Source organism: Oryzias melastigma, linkage group LG20, assembly GCF_002922805.2.
Source record: "Oryzias melastigma strain HK-1 linkage group LG20, ASM292280v2, whole genome shotgun sequence".
Classification (NCBI taxonomy): Eukaryota; Metazoa; Chordata; class Actinopteri; order Beloniformes; family Adrianichthyidae; genus Oryzias; species Oryzias melastigma.
The window spans coordinates 21,745,306-21,753,916 of NC_050531.1; the positions used below are offsets into that span (position 1 = coordinate 21,745,306).

Here is an 8,611-nt window from a genome sequence, read left to right on the forward strand (position 1 = left end):
CCCCCCCATGTCACCAGTTTGTCATATCCCTGAGGGTCAAAGGGCCATAAATCACCAGATCATCCTTACGGCATAAATCAACTTTCAGGTGGCTAGGATGGTCAACAAAGTCTTTCAGATTAAACATTGTGTGAGTCAAAACAAAATGCTGGTACGAAACAAAAACTGTCACATAATTGGGAACGAGCCCCCAATTATGTTATGTCCACAGGTGTCTAGGGACTGGATGGTTGCGTAACATAAGGACTCACACAATGAATGAAGATGAAAAGTATATATTTAATGAACACAAAATGGGGAGGAGGGGAGGTAGGGACCAAGGTTGGGCCAAAGGAATGAAAAGAACAAAACAAAACACAGCCTAACTACTTCTAATCTGAAACTAAAACAAGAAAACAAAAAGCTCTCTGTCTAATCTACTAAATGAGGACCAAAACTTACAGGGGGTGGCACCAACCAACTTACCTAGTGTTTCTAACAGAAGGCAAACTACGTGGAGTGTACAGGGTACCCCATCTTACCTGTCCACAACCTCCCACACACTCCAGGAGACAAAAGGGCAAAGCTACACAAGCGTCAGGTATAAGCATGAAGGAGGGCCTCCTTCTCAGTCAGCCTGCTCAGCTTTTATGCCGTCCAGGTAGCTGGCTCTAGAGGCTGGTTGGTTTGCTCGTTAGCTGTCAGGTGTGTCCAATCAGCCGAGGTGCAGCTCAGCTCAGCTCATGCAGAGGAAGAAGGGAGAACAACATTAGACAAACCCTCTGCATGTAACACCTTCCGTTAGTAAAGTTAGGGTCCAAGGACCAAGAAGCTGGCAAACTCGGGAATTGGGCCCAGGAGATATTGAAGTTAGGACCCAAGGACCAAAAAAATGGCACTCTGTCATTTAGGGTTCAATAGATACAATGTCATCAGTCAATGTCATATGGACCGAAACCTGCATTCCAGACCAACCACAGAAAATAGGCCTCAGGAATGGGCTCAGTAGCCCTCTCTTGTGACAAAGTCGCTCATGAAATGGTCCCTGAGCCCACCGGTATTCCGGGCTACCGCCTGTATGAAAGAACGGGTGACCCAGTTGCTTATTGATTTGGATGGGCATCAATCTCAGCAGTTGGTATGGTGAGCTTTGGACCCAAACACCCAGTCCTCCATATTAAAAAAGCCCAACTTTCACACAGTTGACCTTAACTCCCGTGACCATTCTGACAGATCCTATTCTAAATTTACTTAGCTGGAGTGAAGTAGACCTGGAGCTCTGCTCCTGGGGAGGAGTGTTCATGACCTACATAAGAAATTAAAAGAAAAGTGAGGACAAATAATAAAAATGACTACAATATGTAACGCGTTGTGTAATTATGAACAAGACTAGGCGCTCTCACTTTCAAAAGAAGAAGTTCGTCTCAAGGAGCCCAGGGTGCGTGAATGAAACACAAAGACAACTATAAAGAATTCAATTGATGTCTTAAAAAAAAAAAAAACACAATAGGGACAGTAAACCAAGGAGGCTGATGTTTGAGGAGGATGAGGTTGGATTGTCCAGGTTCATGCAGTTCAATGGGATGAGAGTGGTGGTGATGATCCGTTGAGTTCTGTTGTGGTTTGATGGGATAATTGAAGAGGTGGTTATTGTCCAGGTGGGTTCAGGTTGGGTAGCTCGCCATCAATTGAAGAAATACAAAACAAAACAAACCTGACCTAGGATGGGTCACAAAAGATCAAAGTGAGACTCACAATGAACACAGTTTAACCAATATGAGGGAAAAGGATAAATAAAATAAAGTAGCACAAATTAACATTCAGTTCAAGCTATAAAAACATAACTCTATGTAGTTCAAGGGTTCTATGTCTAATAAAGTAAAGTGCACTTTTAGTTATCAAATGTATCAATTAATTTATCAAATCAAAACTGTCTTCAGAAGCACAGTTAATCAAATTACAATCTAATCCTGTTCATTTCAAATGGCGCGCAACATAAACAGGTTAGAAAAGTGTTCAAAATCAAATTGCTGTTTTAGCAGTCCAACATCAAATGCAGGAAAACTACTACAAAAATGGATAAGTAAACCAAGATACAAGGAAAACCATAGTTTTAAATCAGTTAGGCATTCAAACAAAACCAAAGAGCAGATTAAAATAAAAAAAACAATTAAATGTTTGTACCAACCATGTGGTATTAGCTTTTTGCTACATCAGCCAGGACTGACTGTGTAGTTGTAAAAAAAATAATCATGGCCGCAACACTCACTGATGAGGTGGTCAAACACGTTCAAAAAAGGAGTGGCAGATTAGCCAATTTCCAGGTCCAAAGGCTACCAGCAGCAGCAGCAGCAACAGCAACAACAGCAGCAGCAGCAACAGCTGAGAGCAGGAAGCAGGAAGTGGGCAGCAGAAAGCATGCAGCAGGCAGCAGGAAGTGCACCTGCTAATCTGGAGCTTATATGTTGTCTGATTCCTCCGCAATAAAAACACGGATCAGGTGTTCTTGATTTGCCTTGACTGCACCGTGTTACAAATATAAATAAAATTTAAAAAAAAAATGCATTATTAACATACACTGAGTAACCGTAACCTGGTTTGAATGAGATTGCACAATCAGCCATGAGGCAGAGCTCAGTGCTGCAACATGTTGCAGCTTGCGCTGCATTTGAACAGGAAATGCTCAAAGTACAGAGACTTTGAGGATAGCAATGACTAGAAGAATGCATATAAATTCAATTTTTTAGCACCAATTAAAGCACTTATTCTGTTATATATATGTTATGATGGCAGATGAGGCATTGCCTCACGTGCTTTTTCTCCCCTGACCGTATGTCTCTGACATAAACTTAAATAACAGCAAATATAAATGGCAAAGAATTAAATACAACATAAATCAGGACGAGGGTGTACAAGTTAGAGGAGCAGATAATTCATGGTGAGCTGCAAAGAGAATGAGGACATAAGTGGTGGAGGTTTACGACGTGTGGAACATGCAGAGACAGCATGAGATGCCCTGAGACATTCATAGACATGATTGTTAATAACACACATGCACACAGTGTTCCTGCTCAGGTGCTGCTATGAGTCTGCTACTACTGAACAGGAGAGCAATGACCTTGAAGCTGAAGACCTCAGCTGCAGATCATAAAAGCCATGACTGCTGCCACAGCCTTTCCACAAGCTCAGGGTTGATTGGAGGATTTTTCCAACTAAAGCTGATTTATTTATAAACTAAAATCACATTCCTGTCATATCATCATTGTCTGCTGCAGGCGGTTGGTGTGGAGATGTTTAGACAGGATCAGCTAGCTCTGACGGCTTCAGGATGACAGTTTCTCAGTTGTTTTTGTCAAACTTTCAGAGGACAAATGTTGCAGAGCAGGTCCATGATTGAAATGGAGGTGAAGGAACAGGAACTCTGATCAGAGTATGCAGACAGAACCAAGCTGTTCTTTTGAGGATAGATGAAGAACTTCTCACAGTTTCACAAAGATTTAAAACCAGGTTCAAGCATGTTCAAGTGAAACAGGACCTACACTGTTTATTAGGGGTAACTATTACATTTTAGCCTTTGAACAAACAGCTAAAGCCTATCAGGTGATATTTGATCCATAAATTTAAGGAAAAGTCCGTTTTGAGATCAAAATTACCCAAATTACAGATGAAATGTTCAGTTTTCAAACCAATCTTTCAAAAAAAATGTTAAAATATTTTTATTGCTTTGAAAATGTATTTTTGCCTTTGGAACATAAATGTCCTCAGATGCATCATCTGTCATCTCACTTTCTTCTCGTCTTTGATTTTGCGTTTATAAGTTTTATTTTAGTGTGACGTATGTGCCACCAACCAATCACAGAGCGTTCATGCTAATTGATCTAAATTCTGAATAATCAAGTGTCTTACCCTTGCATTGATGATGTTTGGAAGCAGAAAGACAGACCAAGACTTAAGACTTTGTATCCGTTCTGTTCAAGCAGGATTCTGTAGTCTTCAACCATTCTGGCCCATTTCTCTTTGAGCAGAACTCAGAAGGACCAGCAAAGCCAAAATGGATTCTGTATTTATTTACGTCACATCAGTGACCAGCATGTTTAAAATGTCTGCAGCTGAAAAAAAAACAAAAAACATCTCAGTTCCATCCTGTTGGACATTACATTATGTTATGGTTATGATTTGTATCTGAACCACAATTTTTCTTTCATGAATAAAATTTTAAAATGTGAAGAGAAAATAGCATTTTTTTCATAATTTTGTTACTTGGGACAAAGATAGGTAGAAAACGAGATGAGAGACAACACATCTAAAAACATTTGTGTAGGACAAGCAAAAATGCATTTTCAAAACAAAAAATATTTTTAAAGCAAACATTTAATATTTTTAATTGCAACTTTGAAAGTTTTGATTTTAACACTAATCTTTGTGTTTGCATTTTAGGTAACTTTGATCTCAAAAGTATGACCTTTACTCTGAATGTGGTGGCAAAAAGTCCCTTCATAAAAGTCTTAAGACTGGATTTTACTTTACGGTGATCAGGCGTTAGATCAATCGTATCTACAATTGTGTGGTCTAGTTCTTACTAATATTGGCTGGTTTTGATTGTAACTGTCCTCAACAACTGAGATTAACTTTTGAGTGGCGTTTTTACCTTTTTTTTATGTGACACGATCCTATTCAGCATTTGTTTTTAACATGAACACATCCTGCACATGCACTTGCGGCATCTGCAAATGTACAAAGAAAGGAAGAGGCAGAGGAAGTTGTCTACTAAACAGAAGCAGAGAATGCAGAGAAGACAAAACAATTCAAATTAAATGATTAAAAAAGAGAAGGAGAATTGCATTCTCTAGACCTGCAAGGTATGATATAAGACAGATCTTTCCAGTAACTTGCTTTATATTCTATCTAATTGTCCGCTTTCTCTGCCTCTCTCTGTGTCTCTGTGTCTCTGTGTCTCTGTGTGTGAAGTTCGGTATTTCCAATAATTTTTTCAGTTAAGTTTCATCATTTTCAGTATTAAAAATATTTTTTTGTGGACAGAGTTTGCTTTGTAATCAAATCGCTGAAATAAAGTTAAATGACATTTTCATGTGATTGCACTACGGGTGTAAAATTCCAGTTGTGAGTGGCGCCACCAGCTGGTGTCACATTCTTCAGCGACAACCAGGGGCAGCAGATCACTGCCGCTTATTCGCTGTGCTTCAGAACTCTGGCGGCACGCACAGACCGGATGAGCAGCGCGCTGACAATGGCCTTCCATGAGGGACTCACCACAAAACTGCAGCGAGAGCTGGCGTGCGCGACGAGGGACTGTCATTGGATAACCTCGTCGCTCTCACCATCAAGCTTGACAACCTGCTGAGAACACACCAGCCGCGCCCATGGGCAGCTCATCCTTCCTCCCGGGGGTCCCTGGCCCAGGCCAGGAGCCCATGCAGCTTGGCTCCACCCAGCTCTCACCAAGAGAGAGAGCGCAACGCTTCCAGCAGGATCTCTGTCTCTACTGTGGTCAGCCAGGTCACATCCGGAACACCTGCCCCAACCGTCAACCACGTTGCTCTGCAAAACCAGTAAGTGAACCTGCTTTCACCTTCACTCTACCGATTACCCTGCACTTTGATAACCGTGCAGTGGAAACGCAGGCTACGATTGACTCTGGGGCAGCAGGAAATTTCATTGATCTGGACTTTGCTCAAACTAATAATGTACCCCTGCTTTCCTGTGACGCCCGGGTGGCCGTCACCGCCCTGGACGGAAGACCCCTGGGGTCGGGTCAGATCCTGTTTCTGACCCAGGACATGACAGTCATTGCACCAAGACCACCACCATGAGACCCTCCGCCTCTTCGCCATAGACTCCCCCCGCTGTCCTGTCATCCTCGGTCTGCCTTGGCTGGAGAGGCACAACTCCAATATAAACTGGTCAGAATACAAACTCCTGTTCACCTCCGCTCACTGCCGGCGACACTGCCTACAAGTTCCCAGGGGGTCGGTTCCTGCAGTCTTACGGCCGCTCACAGCCACTGCCCTCATGGATATCAGCACGACAGGAGTGGAGGAGGGGTTGCCGGTCCAATACCGGGATCTGCAGGTGGCTTTCAGCAAACAACGTGCCACACAGCTCCCTCCACATCGGTCCTACGACTTACCCATTGACCTTCTGCCGGGAGCGATGCCCACCCGAGGACGGGTGTTCCCGCTGTCGCAACCTGAGTCAGCTACTATGCAGTCCTACATCCGGGAGTAGTTGGCAAAGGGTTTCATCCGACCGTCGACGTCACCTGCCTCTGTTGGCTTCTTCTTTGTGAAGAAGAAGGATGGTGGTCTGAGACCATGTGTGGACTACCGCAACCTAAACGAAGTGACTGTGAAATACTGTTACCCTCTGCCTCTGGTTCCCTCTGCTCTGGAGCAGCTTTGTTCAGCCCGTTATTTTACTAAACTGAACGTGAGGACCTCCAAATACGGGAGGGGGATGAATGGAAGACCGCTTTTTCGACCACCTCGGGACATTATGAGTATCTGGTCATGCCCTTCGGTGTCTGTAACGCTCTCTCAGTATTCCAGGCTTTGTCAATGACATTTTTCGTGGCATGCTGCAACGTTTTGTTGTTGTGTACATGCTCTCGTCTGTGAAAAGTACAGGGCGCCAGTGGCGGACTTGCCAATTCTGGTGTTCTTGAGCAAATGCCAGTCGAGGTCCATGGTGCTGGGCAGTGAGCACAGGGCCCACTACAGGACATGGGGCCCTCAGGCCACCTTCATGAAGTCTGTTCCTGATTGTTTGGGTAGAGACATTCACACCAGTGGCCCTCTGGGGGTCATTCTTTAGGGCACGAGCAATACTCAGCCTGTTCTGCCTTGCACAAAGCAGCAGGTGTCGGTCCTGCTGAGGGGTTGAGGACCTTCTACGGCCCTGTCCAGCTCTCCCAGAATAACCACCAGTCTCCTGAAATCTCCTCCATGTTCTGGAGATTGTGCTGGGAGACACATTAAACTTTCTTGCTGCAGCACGTGTGGATGTGCCATCCTGGAGGAGTTGGACAACCTGTGCAACTTCTGTAGGGTTAAGGAATCTCCTCATACTGCCAGTAGAGATAATTACGCAAGCCAAAATCAGCACGAGTGGAAAACCAGCCAAAAAAGATCAAGAGGGAGAAACTTGAAATTACCTCCACATGTAACACCAGTCCTGTTTGGAGGGTTTTCTAATTGTTGCCACTGAAGAGCACCTGTTGTTAATTCCATGAACACCAATACAGCTGAAATTGATCAACAAGGCCCTCAGCAGCTTAACCAACAAGAAAATTATCAGACAGGTTTAATTCAATTCATGCCAGGCCCAATAAAAAACGTGTTCCTTCAATTTTTGTGACCAGTATACATAGGACTTATTTGTATACACTTAGTTTTGTTCACACAATGTTTGACAGAGTATTTTTAACTCACTCAATGCGAAACCAGAGGCACACACAAAGAAGGGTGAAAGTCAAACCCCACATTTGAATATCAGCAGTTCATTGGAACATGCAAATTAGCCGATCATACACAAATTTACAAGTCACTTATTGATTGGGTAAATCTTGTCCAGCCTCTAATGGTTAAAAGTTGGAACCCAAGCCAAGAACTCAGTTCTTTTGTGGGTTTTTTGGGTGTCGAAGTTCTTTCAGTTTTTTCCAGTTTCGGTTTAAATTTTCCTTTGAGATTTCCCTTACAAGCTTCTTTTACTTTTTGTTTACAGCTAATTTCAAAGACTGGCTCCAATATTTTTTACCATTTTGATGCTTTTCTTTAGAAACAAATTTTTCACGTGACCACGAAATCATTAAGCTCTCTGCCCGGCCAGCTTTGAAACTTATGATTTTGGTCACCCGATTTTAAGGAAACAGTCAATCAACCACTTTGATCAAAGTGACCCCAAACTGAGCAGATCCAGTGGGTTTTCTGTGAGCAGCCTCCAGCACGCCTCTACTCCTGGCTAAAGATCTGGCTTCAAAGACGTCCTTAGGCATCCTATCGTTGACGGGACCCTCCACCCCTTTCTGGACGGGTCAAATGGACCTGGATCATGGACCGCATGGTTAGAAGTACTACTGGGCTCCTCAAGTCACTGTTTTGTGGTTAGAGTGAGATGGTTGCAAACGTAATACCTTTTGCCTGTTTGAATGCCCTTTTGAGTATCCTCCTCAACGCATTAATTTAAACATCTTTTACACAATTTGATTTTATTTTTCTTTTATTTTCATTTAGATATTTCTAGTTATTAGTTGAAAGATCTTTGCTGTTTTACATATGCTGATTGTGTTTCAATATTTCTCAGTTTTACGTCCAATATTTCTGCTTAGTTTTAGGTCCAATATTTCTGCTTGTTTAACCTCATGTTATTCAATAAATATTCAAAAGGACGTCGTTCAGATTTCATTATTGTTTTAGTTCAAGGAAAAGTCACTTCAAAAGGTACTTATGACTTAAAGGGTTAGTAATGGGGTTGTGGGTCATTTTCGGTGTTAACTGTATTTCGCCATATATTTACCATTTCTAAATCTTTTGGCGTATTTTGAGCAAGAAATATTGAAATAAAACGGCATTTTTGAGGCCAAATTTGGCAAACCTGTCTCTTCCGGGTGAAAAGC

General features: G+C 42.7%; 1 long non-coding RNA gene across 1 annotated transcript; it reads right to left on the reverse strand.

Annotated features, from left to right (window-relative positions):
* Positions 1 to 259: 259 nt before the first annotated feature.
* Positions 260 to 2,828, reverse strand: LOC112151141. Its single transcript, XR_004949880.1, has 2 exons — positions 1,383 to 2,828; positions 260 to 1,285 (listed from the first exon to the last, which is right to left on the reverse strand). It is a non-coding gene; the product is annotated as an uncharacterized LOC112151141 (long non-coding RNA).
* Positions 2,829 to 8,611: the final 5,783 nt, after the last annotated feature.